This window comes from Drosophila nasuta, chromosome 2L (assembly GCF_023558535.2).
Source record: "Drosophila nasuta strain 15112-1781.00 chromosome 2L, ASM2355853v1, whole genome shotgun sequence".
Lineage (NCBI taxonomy): Eukaryota > Metazoa > Arthropoda > Insecta > Diptera > Drosophilidae > Drosophila > Drosophila nasuta.
The window spans coordinates 20,058,461-20,076,171 of record NC_083455.1 but is presented as its reverse complement, the minus strand read 5'-3'; the positions used below and the strand labels follow the sequence as shown (position 1 = coordinate 20,076,171).

Genomic DNA, 17,711 nt, shown 5'->3' with positions numbered 1-17,711 from the left:
ATGTGGATACTTAAGGGTTCATTGAACCAAAGGCGGGAAAAGAATGTTTAGCTACAATTCTTAGAGGCAGAAGATTATGCCAATAGCGACCGCAAGTTGCAAAAGTTTTGCATGCAGCAAAGCAGTCTCTAATTGATTTAGTGCGTCTGCAGTGCTACTCTCTCTCTCTCTCTCTCTCGCTTCACTTCTCCCAGTATCTCTCTCGTTCACTTCTCCCCTGCAGCAGCAGCAGCAGTGGAAAAAGAAGAACAACAAAAACAATGAGTGACTGTTGTCACCTGTCTCAATATGTGCTCTCACGGCTGTCTCAAGTGGCTCAGACAGACCCACGCTCCAGACAATGAGACACATGCACCGTCAGCGATTCCGGTAATGATGCCCTGCCCCACGGCTGTCCCTTCTGCTTTCCCCTCCCCTCCTCTCTACGGTGATGTGAACGTTGTTGGCCCACGTGGAAATTTACGCAGCTTGGCAATTGCCTTCATTTTGTGTTTTTGTGTCTGGACAGACGAGACAGACAGACAGACTGTCTGGAGAGGCGACTTTCTTAGCCGTGTATTTGTGTGTGTGCTGCATTTGTGTCAAAAGTGTCTAGACCGGCCTTGGAGTGGTGTGGCATGGCGTGGTGTGGCGTGGCGTGGTCTGCGCGTAAGCGTGCCCCAATGCAGCAAAGAGGCTTCTCTTCTATCCTGTCGCCCGATCCCTGACGACAACGACGACGACGAAGTCAGCACCTTGAGCGCTTTGATGAGCCCCATTTGTTTTGCTGCGCGCATGACAATGCAGCTGACGATGATGACGAGATGACTGCATAATATAGCAGACAGACACTGCAACTGTCTAGCCGAGCAATTTCTAGACGAATAATTTGTATAGGAAGTGCAGTATACACTGCACTTGCACTGCTTGCAGCCAACGGCGATCTTTATTGCAAGATATACTGCTTGCAAGCAGTGCAAGTGCTTCCCTTTTTACAATTTGCCACGATCACTATCAAATTTCCTTGTAATTCGCTGGAATGCATTGCAATTAGTTGCCTGCAGCTTTTGCAAACGATCTTTCGAAAGTAAAACAATTGCATCAGCAGGTGGTTGTACATCAATTATCTCAGTGCATTTCGGGGCAAGTTAACTGCTCGTATACTTAATGAGTTCGAATGGCAAAACGTGGGAGATGCAACAAAGCTGAAGATACCAAAAGTAACACTGATCAGTAATTAAAGTGTAGATTAATCGTAGATTCGGCATACAAATAAAAGTTCAATCTTTGCAATCTTTACAACAGAGTTACATCATTCTGATGTATTTTTTAGAAGTTCAATTGTTAAATAATCCTATTTACAATCAAGTTAACATGTGCTATAAAACTGTAGCAAAGTTGTTGCAGTCAAATGCCTTTCGTATTTTTATACAAGTTAATTTTTGCTCTCTGACTTGAGGCTAAATTTTCGCTTTGACGCTCCCCCATTGAAATGCTCTTAATGAAATAGCACAGAATACACGGAGGCATTTGTGGCAAGCGAAGTGCGATGCTGCTGCTGCTGCTGCTGCTTGCCACACGTAGCCAAAGTGGCAGCAACACTTTTTCATTCAGCACTGCTGAACAAAAGAAGAAAAGAAAGGTGTGGAACCTTTTGCATTTCGTTTTCTTTTCTCATTTTATTTATTGTTTTTTTTTTCCCTACTCTTTTTTTTTTTTTGTTTGTTATTTTGATAGCTTTTGTGTTAACGAATGGCTTACTTACACATACACTTAGACACACACACACAGACAGAGAGAGAACGAGCGAAAAGCGGCATTGCAGCCGACAGCAACTACAATAAAGGCAAATTTTCTAACGGCAATTTCCAGCAATTACCTAGTTACCGTTAATAGACATGTTGGCCAAGTTGCCGAGTGGCAATACTATACATGAAAAAATGCTGGCTCCAATGTGCACTGAGAGAGATGAAGGGGCGAGAAGTGTGGCGAAGTGTGTGCATTGGTTAGAGAGCGACGCAAGTGCATCATCGTCATCGTCGTCATCATCGTCGTCGTCGTTGTTGTTGTCGTCGTCATTGGTGTCCATTTCGCAGCTTTCTTCTGTGCGCTCGAATGCATCAATGGCGACGGCGACGACGACTCCGATGATGACGACAATGATAATGAGAATGATAATGATCATGATGATGATGAAGTCTCTGGAGTTGAGTTGCTTTTGAGCCACGTTTCACTTGGCAACGCCTACGAGTTGAATAGACAACTTAGGGGCAACCCGATTCGAGTCACAATAAATAGTTATTGTATACCGTTTAAGTGCATTTGGTTTTTTTTTGTTTGTGGTCTCGGATTTGACCTGATCCCCACGTACCCAATTTCAGTTGTGAGCAATAATTTGTGGTTTCATGCTGCTGCTGCTGCAACGAGACAAGACATCAGGCAGTCATTCATTCAGTCAGTCAGTCAGTCAGGCAGTTGTTCAATCAGTCTGAAAGTCATTCAGTCAGGGTATTGTTCAGCCAAGGAGACTAGTCACTAAGGCAATCACTCAGTTAGTCAGTCATTCAATCATTTACCTAGTCAGGCGGTCAGTTAGTCAATCAGCCATGTTGTCAGTCAGTCACTCAGCCATGTAGTCAGTCAATCTCATGCAAGATGTTGCCACATTCACTAACCAACTTAATTGCATAAGCCTCTAAGAAACCAGCAAGCAAGCCGCATGCCTCAATAATTCCACCAACTCAGCCTGACTGCTGATGATGCTGCTGTGGTTTTGTTTGTTGTGCAAAAGCGTCTGGGTCTGCGTCTGCGGTTTGTTGTTGTTGTGGGTAAAAATCACAATTTTCCACTAGTGTATGCAGAAAAGTGCAAGCAACAGGTTGCCACATGTTTTGCACAGCGACATCTTTTGCACTTAATTACGTTTGGCCGAAATGGCAACAACAACAACAACAACAACTGATGAAGACTCTCAACCACCCAACGGGGTGTAATTTATGTTAATGATATCAAACTGGAATGTGTGTGAGTAATTGTACGAATACCCACCGCATATTTCTGGTTATTGTTTTTTTTCCCATACGAAAAAAAAAGAGTTGGAGGAGGGGGGAAATTCCGCCTCCATCTGCAGTCGCCAGGGAATTAGTTGCATAATCCCAAAAAAACAAAAAGCAGCAAGCCAACAATGCAAAAAACCGTATGTGGCTAATTACAGCGATTACATAAACTGTCTAACAAATGTTATGTGCCATGCCATGAATGCCCCAAATGAGTGAGTGTAAGTGTGAGTGGGAGTGTGCGAGAGTGTGAGTGTTTAATGATTCAATTAAACCCCACATTGAGCGTGAAAAGTCGAAATTCTTTAGTCTCGCAATTGAGAGATGACTATGAATACGAATGTGAATACGAATGCGAGTGCATTCAGTGCTTTCAGGAGTTCCGCCCATCACAGCACGCAAATTGTGCTGCGGTTTTTTCATTTCCGTGGTTGCAAACACAGATACACACACAGACACACGTGTCCTAGGCTGGCATTTGCAGTTGCAGTTAGCCATAGGCGTGAGCTCGATGCGGTTGCATGCCACATCAATGACGAAATGAGGCAGTATTCGACACGTGGCATATGGGTGTGACTTTGGCAATGATATGTCATTATCACAATGCGCTCATTCTCAATTAATCTGCGTTTGTTGAAGTTGAAATATGATTATATGTTAGAGTTCAATATTACTTGGAATAACTGTGAAAAAAGTGGGAAAAAGAAACTTCAAAGCAAGATTTTTGTTCCATTAAAAAATCACTTCATTCGGAAATCATATATTATTAAATTTCATTTTAGAAATCAATGATAAATCACACAAGTTCGATTCTAGCAATCATTTTCTTCCATTTCAACAATTTCTTTTTCATTTGAGTACAATTTAACTTCTTCTTACCACTTTGAATTGCAGTCAGAATACTGTGAATTGAAACAGTCAATTAAATACCTCAACCTCAGGCATGTCAAGTGTTTGGCACTTTAAATTAATACCACAAATGCTTGGCCACAATGAATGTGTTATGGCTCTGACACTCAACTAATTAAAAACAATATTAAATATTCAATTTCAAATTACTAATTAAAATGCAATAATAAGTTAATACCAAACAAATAGTATAGTATATATATTTGTATTAGCCAACAAGTTCATAATACCCGTTAGACACGCTCTTTGCTTGTATAACAAACTGTGCTGGAGTTTACTTTGTAACCCGAAAAGTGCAATTATATGTCAACATGTTGAATGGCAAATAATGTATCTTCAGAGTCTGCAATAGCAATCCTTGTGTGTGTGTGTGTGTGTCTTTGGTATTTCATACAATTTAATACTGAAATTACAATTGCAGTTTGCCGCATGCTTGTTGCCAAAGGAGAAGCTTTCGGGTAATGAAATAAATTATTAGAATTTATTGAAGTTTGGCGACAGCAAAAGATACAGTTCAGCAGCAGCAGGCAGATAAGGAGCAAGAAAGCAGCAGCAAGGCTATAAACTTTAAAATGTAATTTAATTGTTGTCGACAGTAAAAACTTATCTCATAAATGCAGTAATCATGCACAGAACACACACACACAGACACACACTGAGAACGAAGGAACAACGACGACGACAATCTGCATGTGGTCGAGATGTGGGGAAACCTCAATAAATTTCCGCCTGTCGAGCAAGCAACTTGATTGCAAAAGGGTTCTTCATCTTCTTCTTATTCTTCTTGAAGGTGGTCATTAAAAATTTGCCAACTTCTTTAGATTGATTCCCAACTCTAGAGGAAAAATGCAATAATTGGCAACTTTAAAGCAATGATGATGGGATTAAGCGTTGTTTCTATGATGTGTCGCAATGCTAACGAGTCTCTTGTATATATCTTTTAATCGAGTCATTTGCATAATTACAGATTAGCTGCTGGCACATATGTATATGTGTGTATTGTGAAATCTGGACACGCAATACGTATAAAAGTGACATTAACTGTGCGTGATTTTTGTATTAATTTTTCAAGATACTTGAATATACTTTTTAGTACTCACTCGCATAGTTCGTTTCGCTTTGGTCTGATGTCTGGCTGTCTGTCCGTCCGTCTGTCTGTCTGTGTGTAGATTGCGGAGTAGTCAAGAGAAATGTGAGCACAATTTGTCATTTTTTGTCAGTTAGCATTATAATTGCCATAGAGCAAATGCAAGAAAATCGCTAGGAATGATGAGGGAAGCTGGGGGGGGGGGGTCTCTCTCTCTCTCTCTCACCCGCTCTCGCTCTCGCTCTCTAAGGGTTTGTGTCTGCTTCGGATGACAAAATGTTAGACAAGGGTTTATACAACGCCTGGCATTTTTGGTCAATTCGTTTGCGGCGCTTAAATGGCGGCGCCACAAACACACACAAACACACACACACAGGGCGACACAGACACATGTTAGTACATAAAAGTTTGTATATTTCAGCGCGTGTGTGTGTGTGTTGTCGCCTTGACAACAGTAAAAAAAAAGAATGGAAAAGAGATAGAGAACGAACAAAAAAAAAAGAAGAAAAAAAATATAGAAAGGAACGGAACGGAACTGCTGCCTAACGCACCCATCAACCCATCAGACCCAATCCCCACTACTTCTACTATTCGAAAAACCCCAAAAACCCCGCCATCATCAACCCATTCCACAGAGAACAATGAGCCTGTGATTGTGTGTGCTTCTGCTTGTGCTTGTGCTTATGCTTATGGTTGTGATTGTGAGTGTGCTCTGCTTGTGCTGCTGCTGCTGCTTTGGGGCCTGGAGTCCGTAGTCCGGGCCAGAACGGACATGCCAACAACAATGAAGAAGAAAATTTTTGGTGGCGGCTGCCAAGAAAAAATGCCAGCAGCAGCAGCAGCGGCTGTAAGCGGAAGAGACTTGACAACATACGCAACATCGGCGAAAAATGAGCGGCCGAAACTGAGACAAGAGACACAGACATAGACACGAGACTGAGGCTGAGACTGAGACTGAAACTGAGGCTGTGAGACAGTGAGACTGAGACGCATCATCAGGCGCACATGTCGTATGAGTGACGAGGCAGAGAGTCACAGTCACAGTCACAATCATAGTCATGGGGCAACGACAGCAATCTCTTTCTATGTGTGTGCGACATAAACGCCCCGCACAGATTTGATAGTTTTTATCGATTTAAGTAGATTTCGTCGCATACAAAGACAAAGGCCGTAACAACCATGGCAATATACATACACACACACACACACAAAGTGAGGGCTGGACAGACAAGCAATCTTGCTTTTTGGCAAACGTTCTGAAACAAATGAGTGTAAAACAAAAGCAGCCAAAGCAGCCACCGAGTCATCGTCGCTAGTTTTGTCCTCCTTCCATACTCTCTCAAGCGCAAGGATCATGCGGCTGCAATTGTGGCCCAAAAGAAAACGAACCAAGAAAAAATGAAAAAAGGATCACAGTTTACTGTAGATATTTTGGCTGGCTTGACTTCTATTCAATTTTGCGCACAAACTCGCATTTAAGCTACGCATTATGGCAAAGCATGTTCACACTTTAGACATCTACATAAATATACATAACATACATATATACATATGTACATATATTGTAAATATGTATGCGTAATCCGCGTTGTCTGCGTTTCAGCAAATGGCACAGATAAACGTCGACCACCCCACAAGAAGGCCACAAAGGGGCATGGTAAGGGACAAGTGGCAGAGTGGCAAAGTGGCAAAGTGGATGTGGCAAAATGGAAGTGGGAATCAAACTCAAAATCAAAGCGCCAATTTATGAGCATAAAGAAAAAAAAACTTGGAATATGAAAAAGCAGCACGAGTATGAGAGCATTCTCAGTCAAAGTATCATACGATTGGAATTGCCGAGCATCGCATCGAGTATCGAGTGATGGTCATACGATTGGCAAAAGGCAAAACTTCTTTTCGTTATCGATTCGGATAAATGATAAGCAAAAGTTTGGCGACATTTTATAAACTAGTTTTCAATCAATTAATTGCCAAAGTATTCAAAATGAGCAGCGAATTAACAAAGAATAAAAAAGTTGCTTAATTATTAATTGATATTAAATTAAGCAAGTTAAAACAATGCATTTAATTTAATGAAATTTCCTCGAACTCTTGTCAATAAATATTTTTTTAATATCTGTTCTGTATAAAATCAAATTCCACCATTTCAATTATGATTTAAAATGCCAAAGAGAATCTCTAATTAAATTCGTTAAATAGTGGGAAATTCAAAATGCATCATGTTTTTTTTTCCAAATAGCCAATAAAAAATTCAATTGCTTATCTTCTTGCAAATTTATTGATATTTCAAGTCACATTTTGTGCCGGCAATGATATCACTTCTTTTCATTCTAATTATTTATGCCTAGTTTATTTTATATTATTTTATTTATGGCGAAATCTATTCTCAGAATCTCTTGATGCAATCGATGTCTACAAATGAAAAGACTGCAAACATTTAAAGAACTACTTAAATTTTATTACATTGACCTTATGAATCTTCATCATCAGTATTTGACAACTATGATTACAAATATTCGTCATCGTCATCTATCTCGAAACAATATAAAAATGCAAAATTGTTTCGCCTTTTAAGACAATTCCAAGTCAAGTCTTTGGAATACTCGTATAAAAGTGTAGAAAATGAATAGCAGCTCTCTCACGTTTCGGTTTGGTTTCCGTTTTGCTGGTCGCTTGGCATTTTGCAGCATTCTTCAAGTCAGTCAAAGTTCCAATTTCAATTCCAATTCCAATTCCATTAGCAATTCCAGTTCCAGCAGATTGAAAACCGGTTGTTGTCGACAAACTGCACAAAAATTGCATGTGAACTAAAAGTGAACTGAACTTGCATTACTTGGCTTTTTGTTTTTTGGGTGGCACTTTTGGTAGCTTCTTAGGAGCAATCGTAATGCGCGCCATGCCCTCCTCCGGAGACTCCAGCAATCGCTTGTAGTCAAAGGCTTTGGCCATTGCGGCATGCTTCTTCTTGATGCTACCATAACCAAACATGGCACCCGACTCAATGCTGCCCCCATCGTAGATACTGGCCACCGACTGGGTTCGCTTTGCCTGCTGAAACTGCATCTCGAGCGTTTCACGGCGATAGCGATGGACATTGATGCGACCCACATGGGTGCCCTGGAGCACACGCTCTTGCCGCGGATGTCGACGCACCCATGTCCAGGGTTTGCTCTCATCGAAGGGTTCGTGCACGAGCACCGGCAACATTTGGCCCATATACTTTTGATCGGTGCCCTTGTACTTCTTCTTCTTTGGCGGCTTCGGTGGTTTCGCTTTCTTTGCACCCGTCGGCACATAACCGTCATCGTCATCCTCCTCAACGGCAGCGGGTCCATTAACCAACTTGCGCTTGTGCTTGTTTTGCACAACTTTCTCATACAGATTGGAAATATCTTTCATGCTCTTACGCTCCGCCTTCTTGGCGTCGTCCGTCTTAGCGCCCTTGGCTTGCTTGGCCTTGTCTTGCCCGCTGCCATCACCTGTCTTTAAGCCATAGCCACCACGCTTATTAGCCGCATCATCAGCAGCAGCAGTTTCTTTGCCATCACCACCTTCATCATCACCCTTATCATCCCCGTCTCCATCACCCTTCGTCTTGCCATCCTTGCCGTCCTTGTCTTCGCCATCATCGTAATCGCTGCCCCCAAACTTGCCACCACCATCAGCCTCCCATTGCTGCCGCAACTTGGCGCCTCTGCCATCGCGATCCGCAAAAATATCCGTGCATTTGTTCTGGTTGCTGCCCGTGACAATCTGCTCGATCACCGTGGAATAACGACGATCGGCATAGCCTTGACACGGCAAATCCATATAGTGATCCATCATGACCAGCAGTATGTGCAATATATACGGATGCAGCGGATTGCGCAGATTCCCTTCCGTATCAAAGATGCCATCGTAGAGGCCACACGTATCGGGTCGCACAAGAGGCACTCGAAACCAATTCCAATGCGAGCACTTGGGATTGAGTATCTCGCCGAATTTCTTCAACGTCAGCTGGTATAGAAAGCGACACACCAGCTCCAGCGGACGTTGCAACATCTGGGCAAGTTGACGCAACACGAGGTTATTGTGCAGACACCAGCGTCGCTCATCCGACTGCCAATGGACATTGAGGCGTCGACACTTTTGCACAGGTTCCGTCAGAGACGCACACGTGTAAAGCTCCAAGGTTCTGCTGCGTGGCAGTCCACAAGCAGAGGCACAATACATTTTGCCGGAGACGGCAAGAGACGAAGGCAGAGAAAGAGAGAGAAACTGTGTGTGTGTGTGTGTGTTCACAACCGAAACATGCTACTCATAATTTCTATTGTGCGTAAAATAGAAACGCAAAGTTTGCTAGGCAGTCGCCTACTGCAAGCATCTAATTCAAAATATATATTTCAGACAAAAGTCATCCATTATCCAACTGTCTGTCTGTCTGTCCACTTCATTCAAGAGCTGTACCTTAGAGTCCTTAAGAGCTAGAGCTATCAAATTCAGCTATAAGTTGGGTCTCTTTTAAGAAATCCTAATTTTCATTGTACAAACACGAATTTCTTGAATTTAATTAGAAACACTGAAGTCTCTCATTATTCATCCATCCGTCTCTCCGCTGGCTTCAACAACTGTAACTTTGACTACTTAAAAAATAAAGCTAGTCTAGTTATTAATCACATAAAAATGTATTTTACGTTTTAGCCACAAAATCGTTTGTAAGTTGAATATATTATATTTTGTCAATGTTAATTTGGTTTTTTTCGATTATGTCTAATGTTCATTGTGTAGAAATGAGTTACTGGTAGATTAACTGTATAAATCGGTCAAAAGTCTCTTAAATCCTTGAGATCCTAAACTAACAAATTCGCTTATACTCCAGACGAGTTATCAATAAAATTTAGCAGACAAATATTAATTAAATAATAACCATATACAATTTTATTTCTGAGTGCATTTTATAACTTTAACTTGGCTCTGTTTGGACTCTGCATAATTTTTATTGTTTAAAAGACAGAAACTTGTATATTACTTTCGCCCTCGACCCATATTATTATTACTTGTTGTACTATATTAACTGCTTTTCTTCTTGAATTTACGGCTTTGGCTCGAAAATACACGACGATATTCGGGCTTCTTTTTTAGTACATCTGGTTTAGATGCATCGAGTTCGTGGCTACTCACACTATTGAGACTATGTATTGAGTAATTTTTTTGTGCCCGCGCTATGGATTGCTGAACCGATTGACGTTTATATCGCCTAGCGCCAGACGCGGCCACGTGGCCATCCTCTTGCAGGCGCAACTGATGAGGATCACGACGCAGCCAGGTGGACTCCATTTTTTCGTTATACGGCGCATGAAAGAGCACTGGCAGCGGATCGGCAAAATAGCGGCGCTCCTTATGCCTAACCCCGTCAGGTTCTCGATCTTTCTCTTTGTACATCGGTTGTATTCGAGCAGCATCTTTTATTGGTGCCGCACTTTGTGTTGCATCTGCATCGCGACTCACATAGAAAGGTGTTTTCTTCTTGGACTCGGTAGTAACCGTATCCGTATAGAAGGAATCCAAGTGTTCTGTGGCAAACTTGGTTTTCCTGCGCTTTCCATGCGACGTCTCCTTGAGCTCAAACGCTTTCAGACCCTTCAGCACACGATCGGGATCGCCTTTATGCATTTTGGATATCAACAGACGCATAATCTCGGCACGTTTGGTACGCAAATCGATCAGTTGACGACTGCCATGACCAAAGCGACGTCCCTTCTCATCGACTAACGTGTGATTGGAGGGATTTAATGTCCGCATCGAACCGCTTGGAAGTGAAGTTCCATCAATTCGATTTGTAGCATTCAGCGTGTATTGATGTGGAGTGATCTCACTGGGTGATCGTCGTTGCACGTCATAGCTGCGCTGTGTGCGTGCTCGTCGATGTTCTTCAGCTTGAGGCCTCCATGTTTTCTGTCCCTGCTCCAGTGATTGTCTCTTACTGCGTATTTCATCAGCAATCTGCTGTTTGTCCGTGTCCGGATCGAGTAGACGTCCCAAACGTCGGCTATATATAAAGTAGGTTTTCTTTTGGAAATATGGATACAATTCGTGATACTTAACTGCTGATCGCACACTAGATGTATGATCAGTATTTAGTATCGTATCAAGAGGAAACCGAGCCGATAAATCTACATCATCATTGAGCACGCTTTTGATGTATTCCAGCAGCAATACCAAACTACGGGGATGCCTTGGATCCCTCAGATTGCCATCCAAATTGAAGATGTGTAGATAATTATCACAGGCATCCAGGCATGAGAATGGTATATTCTGTGAATTCCATCCCGAGCTCTTCGGATACAATATGCTATTGTAATTCTGCAACGTAAGACTGTAGAGCAAAGCGCCCATCTCATTGATGGGCTCGGATGCGAGCATGGACAACTTGGTTATGATTTTTTTGTTACGCTTAAACCACACGTTCCAATCGCTGTTGTTGTTGTTGTCGTCGGTGTACATGGAACGTCTGCTTTGATTCCATTTGATGGACTCGCCGGCAGAGCAACGATTTCGAGAGTATCTTGGCGATCGTGATCCGAGATTTTTCATTGGCCAACAGCTCATTTTGTCACTGGGCACCACAAGAATTTGTTAGTCTAAGTTTCTAGCATATTGTCGCCTGGGTTTGATTGACAAGGCAATGATTGCTCTTATGTCATTATTAAATGTGATCTAATACAAAACTAGTGTGACTCCCTAGTTTGATTTGATATATTCCCAAATTCATTGTTTATTGTTCCTAATTTATTGTTGGTCTACTGTTTTGCAGTATCAACTAAAGTATTCCATAAGCTATATAAGAGTATTGTCAAGAAAGTTCTACAGTAAGTCATCGCAGAGATCGAGACGTTTTTACGTGCGGTCAGACGGGCAGACGGACGCAATTTTTTTTTTTTTTGCTTTTTGCTGCTAATATGCTTTATGGGGTCAGAAGATGGCGACTGTGTGTGCTGTCTGTTATGAAAATCAAATAATAATAGCTCAAGAGTAAAAAGCAATGCCGACAATGGCATTAAAAATATAAAAATAAAAAACCCAGAGTAAAAAAAAAAAAGAAGAAATGCCAAACGAAATGCTCGTAAACATGGAGAGCATGGCGCATGGAGGCACGATTCAAGTGGATAGCGAAGAACGCAAAGTCAATAACCGCTACGCTCCCACCAACACCATTATCATCATCATCATCATCATCATCATCATGAACAACTAACCTCGATGGTTTTGGCTCAAAAGATGTGCGTAGATCGCCGAGACGTTTTCTTTCTTCTTTCTTTTCGTTTTGGTTAATCACAAAAATTGGCAATACAAACAGATGTCGCAGATGTGGGAAAAAGCGCAGGCAACGAGTTGCTGTGATAATAACTGCGACTGCGACTCGTGTGGTCAGCATAAGGTGAGAGGCGGGGCAAACAGAAAAACGGGAGGCGTGGCTCGAAGCGGCCTAAGCAAACACGCACCTTTTTCTTTTCACATTTTTATTTTAGACTTACAAAATTGTTTGTGATTGTGTTGCCGCAGTAGGTGTTAGTTATCGGGGCTTTGAGGTTTTGAATTTTCGTTTTTTTTTGGGGGAAGTTCACTGACCTCAGACACCGACGAGAGACGAGCACAACACGCATGTTCGATTGGCGCGCGAGGCACAGTGGGAATGCACCGGAAGCGAAGCGGGCAAAAAAATAGGTGAGTTTATATATTGTAGTATATAATATTGTGCTAGTACGATAAATCAGCTAAAAAGTCCGACCTATCAAATACGAGCGAGAGTGTGTGCTCTCTCGAGTACATCTCAAACAGACCATAAAACTAATAATTACAAAATTGCATGTTCTTTGTTGTTGTTATCACGACAAAGCAAAAACAATCAATTTGATGAGCAAACACACAAGCTGTGTGTGTGTGTGTGTAAATCTAAACGCAGATAAAAGTTTACACGAAAAGCTTTGACAACACAAAGTTGATGGGGAGGCACAGAGAGTGTTGGTTTTCTATCTCGCATTTGTATCTGAAGAATGCTTGAGGGAAATCCCAACTCGACTGTCATTTTCAAGTGCTCTAACAATATATTTAAACAAAAAGGGAAAAAGAAAACGAGAGAGATAAAACCTTGCTGAAACACAAATTTCTGCCATCTCCCATCTTGATGATGAGAAAGTGTTGTTATAAATTAAAGGCCCCCCACTGATTGATTGGTTAATTAATTAACTGGGCTGTCTGGGTTAGCCGCATTTGTGTGTGTTTTGGGATTTTAGCAAACGCAAACATGAACAAACGGTTCAAGTTTCACACAATAGCAATAAGAATAATAACAATATTTGATTAATGTCCATTTCATACTTACAGTCAATAAACGCGCAAAAATTCTTTATAATCCTTCACAGCAAACCGTTTTATTTTTATATTTTCAACTTTTACTAGCTATTTTAATTGAGAATGTTTATTTTTTTTATTTTTGTATAATGTATTGCAGCAACGTTTTGTTGAATAAATTGTTATGCCATTCTAGTGTCTAGCTGGCGATTTATAATAATTAATTCAAAAATGTTTTGCATCGCACAATAATAATTGCCAACAAAAAAGCAATGAACACAGCGGCGTTTGTAAACTCGTTATTTATTTAAATGTTTATTATTTTATTGCACATTTGTTGCACTTTTTTTATTGTTGATTATTATAATAATTGTTGTGATTTGTTTTTATAACTTTTTTGTTTCTTCAATCAAATCGAGTTTCTCTTCTTTGTTGTTTTTTTTTTTGATTAGTGTTCGTTAGTCAACAATTTATTTGCACTATAACTATTGCATTTTGCCCGCGCACTGTAAGATAAACAACAATCTGTTAGATACATTTTTCGTGTATGTGTGTGAGCCGCAACAATATTACAACTTCTTGTGGCAAACGGCAACAAATCCGATCGATTGAAAATCTTTGCAAAAATTAGGTTAATAATTAATTAAATATTGAGAAATGTTCTAAAGTGAAATCAGTGAGCGAGAAACTTCCAGTGAAATTTCACATTAGGGCATTAATTACGACGTCATTAGATTGCGTTAAATTATTGTTTGTTTTGCAATTTGTTTGTTTCCCTAGACAAGAGTGAATGCGGTGGCCTGAGACGTTCGTGTTGTACACAAATTATACGCTACTCGCTTAACGACCTTCGACCTTATATAGTACATTTAATTATGACCGGGGGGAATACCCCAGTTAATCTTTGCTCTGTTTTTTTAGCATATAATATTTTCAGTTTGTTATTGATTAGGGGATTTTTTCATTTTTGAGATATTTTTGACGTTTGTTTAGTGATTGTTTGACTTTATGTAACAGCACCATCATCCACAACAACTATTGGCACTTTTGCAATTTTGATTCAATCCAACTATCAAACAATCCAAAAAGCAGACAGCACACGAAATGCCACGGCCCCAAAAAACACAGTACATTGTTTTTTCTTTTATTTTTCTGTTGTTTTTTTGCACTTTTTTGGGCTCAGTTTTCACTCATTTCACTCGCAGCCTGTTTATGTTTATCTTTGTGCTTACTAAACACTCACACACACACACAGAAACATACTCATGCTCGCCCTCACTAGCTCACTCACTCTCTATCTCTCTCTTGTGCTGTCTTTCAATCACACAATCACACACACACACACACACACACACACACACACACACACAAACAGAGACTGAGGCACACCGGAAATTACAATTGAAAAGAGCGCATTGCGTTTTTGTAAATCAAACTCAACACGAAAATAATAAATGTATTAAACAAAAAAAAAAGAAGAAAACTACTTGTGATGATGTCGCATGTCCGACTACAGCTAAAGCTATAGCTATAGCTAAAACTAAAGAGATAAAACCGCATACAAATTCATGTCAAACAACAAATACACAAAGAGCAGGATGTGAGTAAAACGTAAGTAATAAATAACGGCTTATTTCATCTCTTTTTCTTTTTTTGCATTTCGTCAAAATTTCGATGACGTCTTCACACACTCACACACACAGACACACACAAACTCGGGCACTCATGGAATTTGGATATGAATTTGAATTCGAATTCTTGCTACGCGCATTTCACACCAACACAACACAAATTCACTCCACTCACTTGAATTGTTTTAAGAAAACAAATCGTAGTTTGTTCAATCCTAATTATGCTTGTTTGTTCGTTTGCTGTCGCTGTCGTTTGTTGCCGCTTGCACTTATTATTGTAATTGTTGTCGTGGTTGTTGTTGTCGCAGTTGTATTTGTGACAGTGTAAGAACAGTGAAACACGACGCGACTAAAATGCCGTTGCTGTAAACGCACCCAAACCGTACAGTTTGAAAGTTAATATCGGACTGTTCGGAATGCTGGCGCTATTCCCTCGAACAATCTCACGACGCGACCGAAGCCGAAGTCAAAGCCGACGTTCGGTTTGCCGATGACGAAGAGCAGCCGACACCGAGTTTTGCTGGCAAATGTTGCATGGCCGCTCTCGTTGGAACGCTGCCAGTCCGAAATATCTTTGCGCGCTGCTGTCGCTGACTCTGTCTCTTGACTGGAAGGGCAGCACACACGCGAGTAGTAGACTGGAAGGCAGCAGCAGCAGCAGCAACGGCGTTGTGATGTTAAGAGGTTCGTAGCCACCGAGTCGCTTGGTCGTTAGGAGACCCGCACAATCCAGTGCATGGGCCGGTTCCGCTGTCAGCTGAGCGGCAAACGTGAGATACAAAATTTATCTACGTACGTACAAGGCAACAACAACAACAACAACAAACCGTCCACGTCGTCAGTCGACGTAGTAAAAGCAAAACCGGCAAAGGCCACCACGACACAGAACGCGACCCGCTGCCTGCATTTTTATTTTATTTTATTTTGCTTATGGCGGTGTCTGTGTGTGTGTGTGTGTGTGTGTGGGCGAAGAGAGCGCGCAAAGATACAGTTAAGAGAGCGTGTGCCCAAAAAGAGAATTTCGCTTATTTGCACCACACAATTGTTGTTGTTGTTGTTCTTCTTCTTCTTGTGGTTTTCGTATTCAAGTTGAGGTTTTTTGAGCTCTCGTTTTCAATCACAAAATGCCACGAACACAGCAGATTCGTCATTTCAACTTTCAATATCTATCCAACTCCTGCAAAATGATTTTTTTTAAATTTTTCAAATTTTTTTTTTTTAATTTTGTGTATTTCTTTAAACAGATCTTTTGTCTATTTATAAAGTACACAATTCCAGATAGCAAAGCACAAATCACCAATTTAAATACATATAGTATATATACAATGCGACTAACAGATAACCCCGCACAGTCGGGTCAGAAACCGAAAGTAACCAAATTCTGAAAATCGTGCCACCATCAGAGCTAACACAGCCGAAGTCCCATCATCATCATCATCAGCAACTTTATCAATTTGAACTGCAACCGCCACCGCAATCACTGCCGCTGAACAAATCAACGTTGTGGCGATAGCATTTGAGGGCAAAGCGAGCGAAGAGGGCAACACACAGACATAATGCCCAAATACCGAGATGTACACACAACTTGTGTGGAAGTACCATCCAGTTAAACTCAAAGTCTAGTCTAGATCTCTGGCTAATCTTAGCTTTTAAACCTTAGCAAACACTTTAACATAGCAATACTTGCTTGAAATAGAAATCCTATAAAGTTTACTATAAACATTATTATTTCTTATTAGGTTTTACTCTTGTTTCAAAAGATATCTAGAAATTAAACATAGCTTCCATATATTTTTGAATATCAGTTAAAATGCAGTATTTAACAACTTTTGCATCAAAAATATTATAGATTTTAGTAAAGAAATTAAAATTCTTTATTTAGTAATATATCACAAATATATAATCTCAACTTCCACATAAAATAAAATGTCAAATTCTTGATAAAAATTTAGAAAATTTTTGTAAATAGCAAACATTTTAGTAATACGATAAAATTAGTTCTGCAATCAGCAAAAAAATTTGCTAAATTTAAATTAAAAATTTTAAAAATATGATTTTATGTAAAATTTGCAAAGGTTTTAATAATTTATTGCCTATAGAATTCTTACAACAAAGACATAATTGATATAATATTATTTTGAGTTCTTTACTCTAGTTTCATTACAAATAATCGCATTTGCTCCACTGTGCCACACCTAAGTCGAGCTTTGACTTTTACTTCTGAGTGTGAGAGTTTGTTTATTTAAATCACTACATCAAATATTAGCATCACAAAAGACTTATTTGTTTTCGTTAATATTGTGCCAGCCTCAAAAAATGCGACTAACAAATAATTTATTTAAATTTCGAAATGTCAGCGACAGAAATTCGCATAGAAAAAGGTAAACAAAAAAATCTGAACCATAAAATAAGAGAATTTTCACTGTTGTTTTACTCAACTTTATTATCAAATTTATTTCTTTATTTTAACTACTTATTATTTCTTTTGTTTGCTCCTACATATAACAAATTTCTAATGATGTTCACGACGTACAATCCATTGAGGTAATAATGTACTCGAAGATACTCGAAAGTAAATCGCGTAAATCACAAAAGACTTGCCGTCCACTGCATGTAAAATGTTGATGTTTGCATCAATATGTGTAATAATGATGATTTTGATGTTTTGCTAGCGACGATGACGATGACGATGATGATGATGATAATTCTCTGTTGAAG

General features: G+C 40.1%; 1 protein-coding gene across 4 annotated transcripts in view; it reads right to left on the bottom strand.

Annotated features, from left to right (window-relative positions):
- Window positions 1–17,711, bottom strand: part of LOC132798505 (fibronectin type-III domain-containing protein 3A) — a 76,191-nt gene that overhangs the window by 33,176 nt on the left and 25,304 nt on the right. Inside the window, exons 1-2 of one of the 4 annotated variants that reach the window (XM_060810380.1) lie at window positions 15,369–15,447; window positions 13,394–13,868 (exon numbers count right to left, since the gene is read on the bottom strand). The exons of 1 other annotated variant lie outside the window; for it this stretch is intronic. The gene's annotated coding sequence lies outside the window, so the exon portion shown is untranslated. Of the gene's footprint in view, window positions 1–5,044; window positions 5,139–13,393; window positions 14,694–15,368; window positions 15,448–17,711 lie in introns of those variants that run through there. 2 more of the 4 variants (XM_060810381.1, XM_060810384.1) reach the window with 2 other exon arrangements.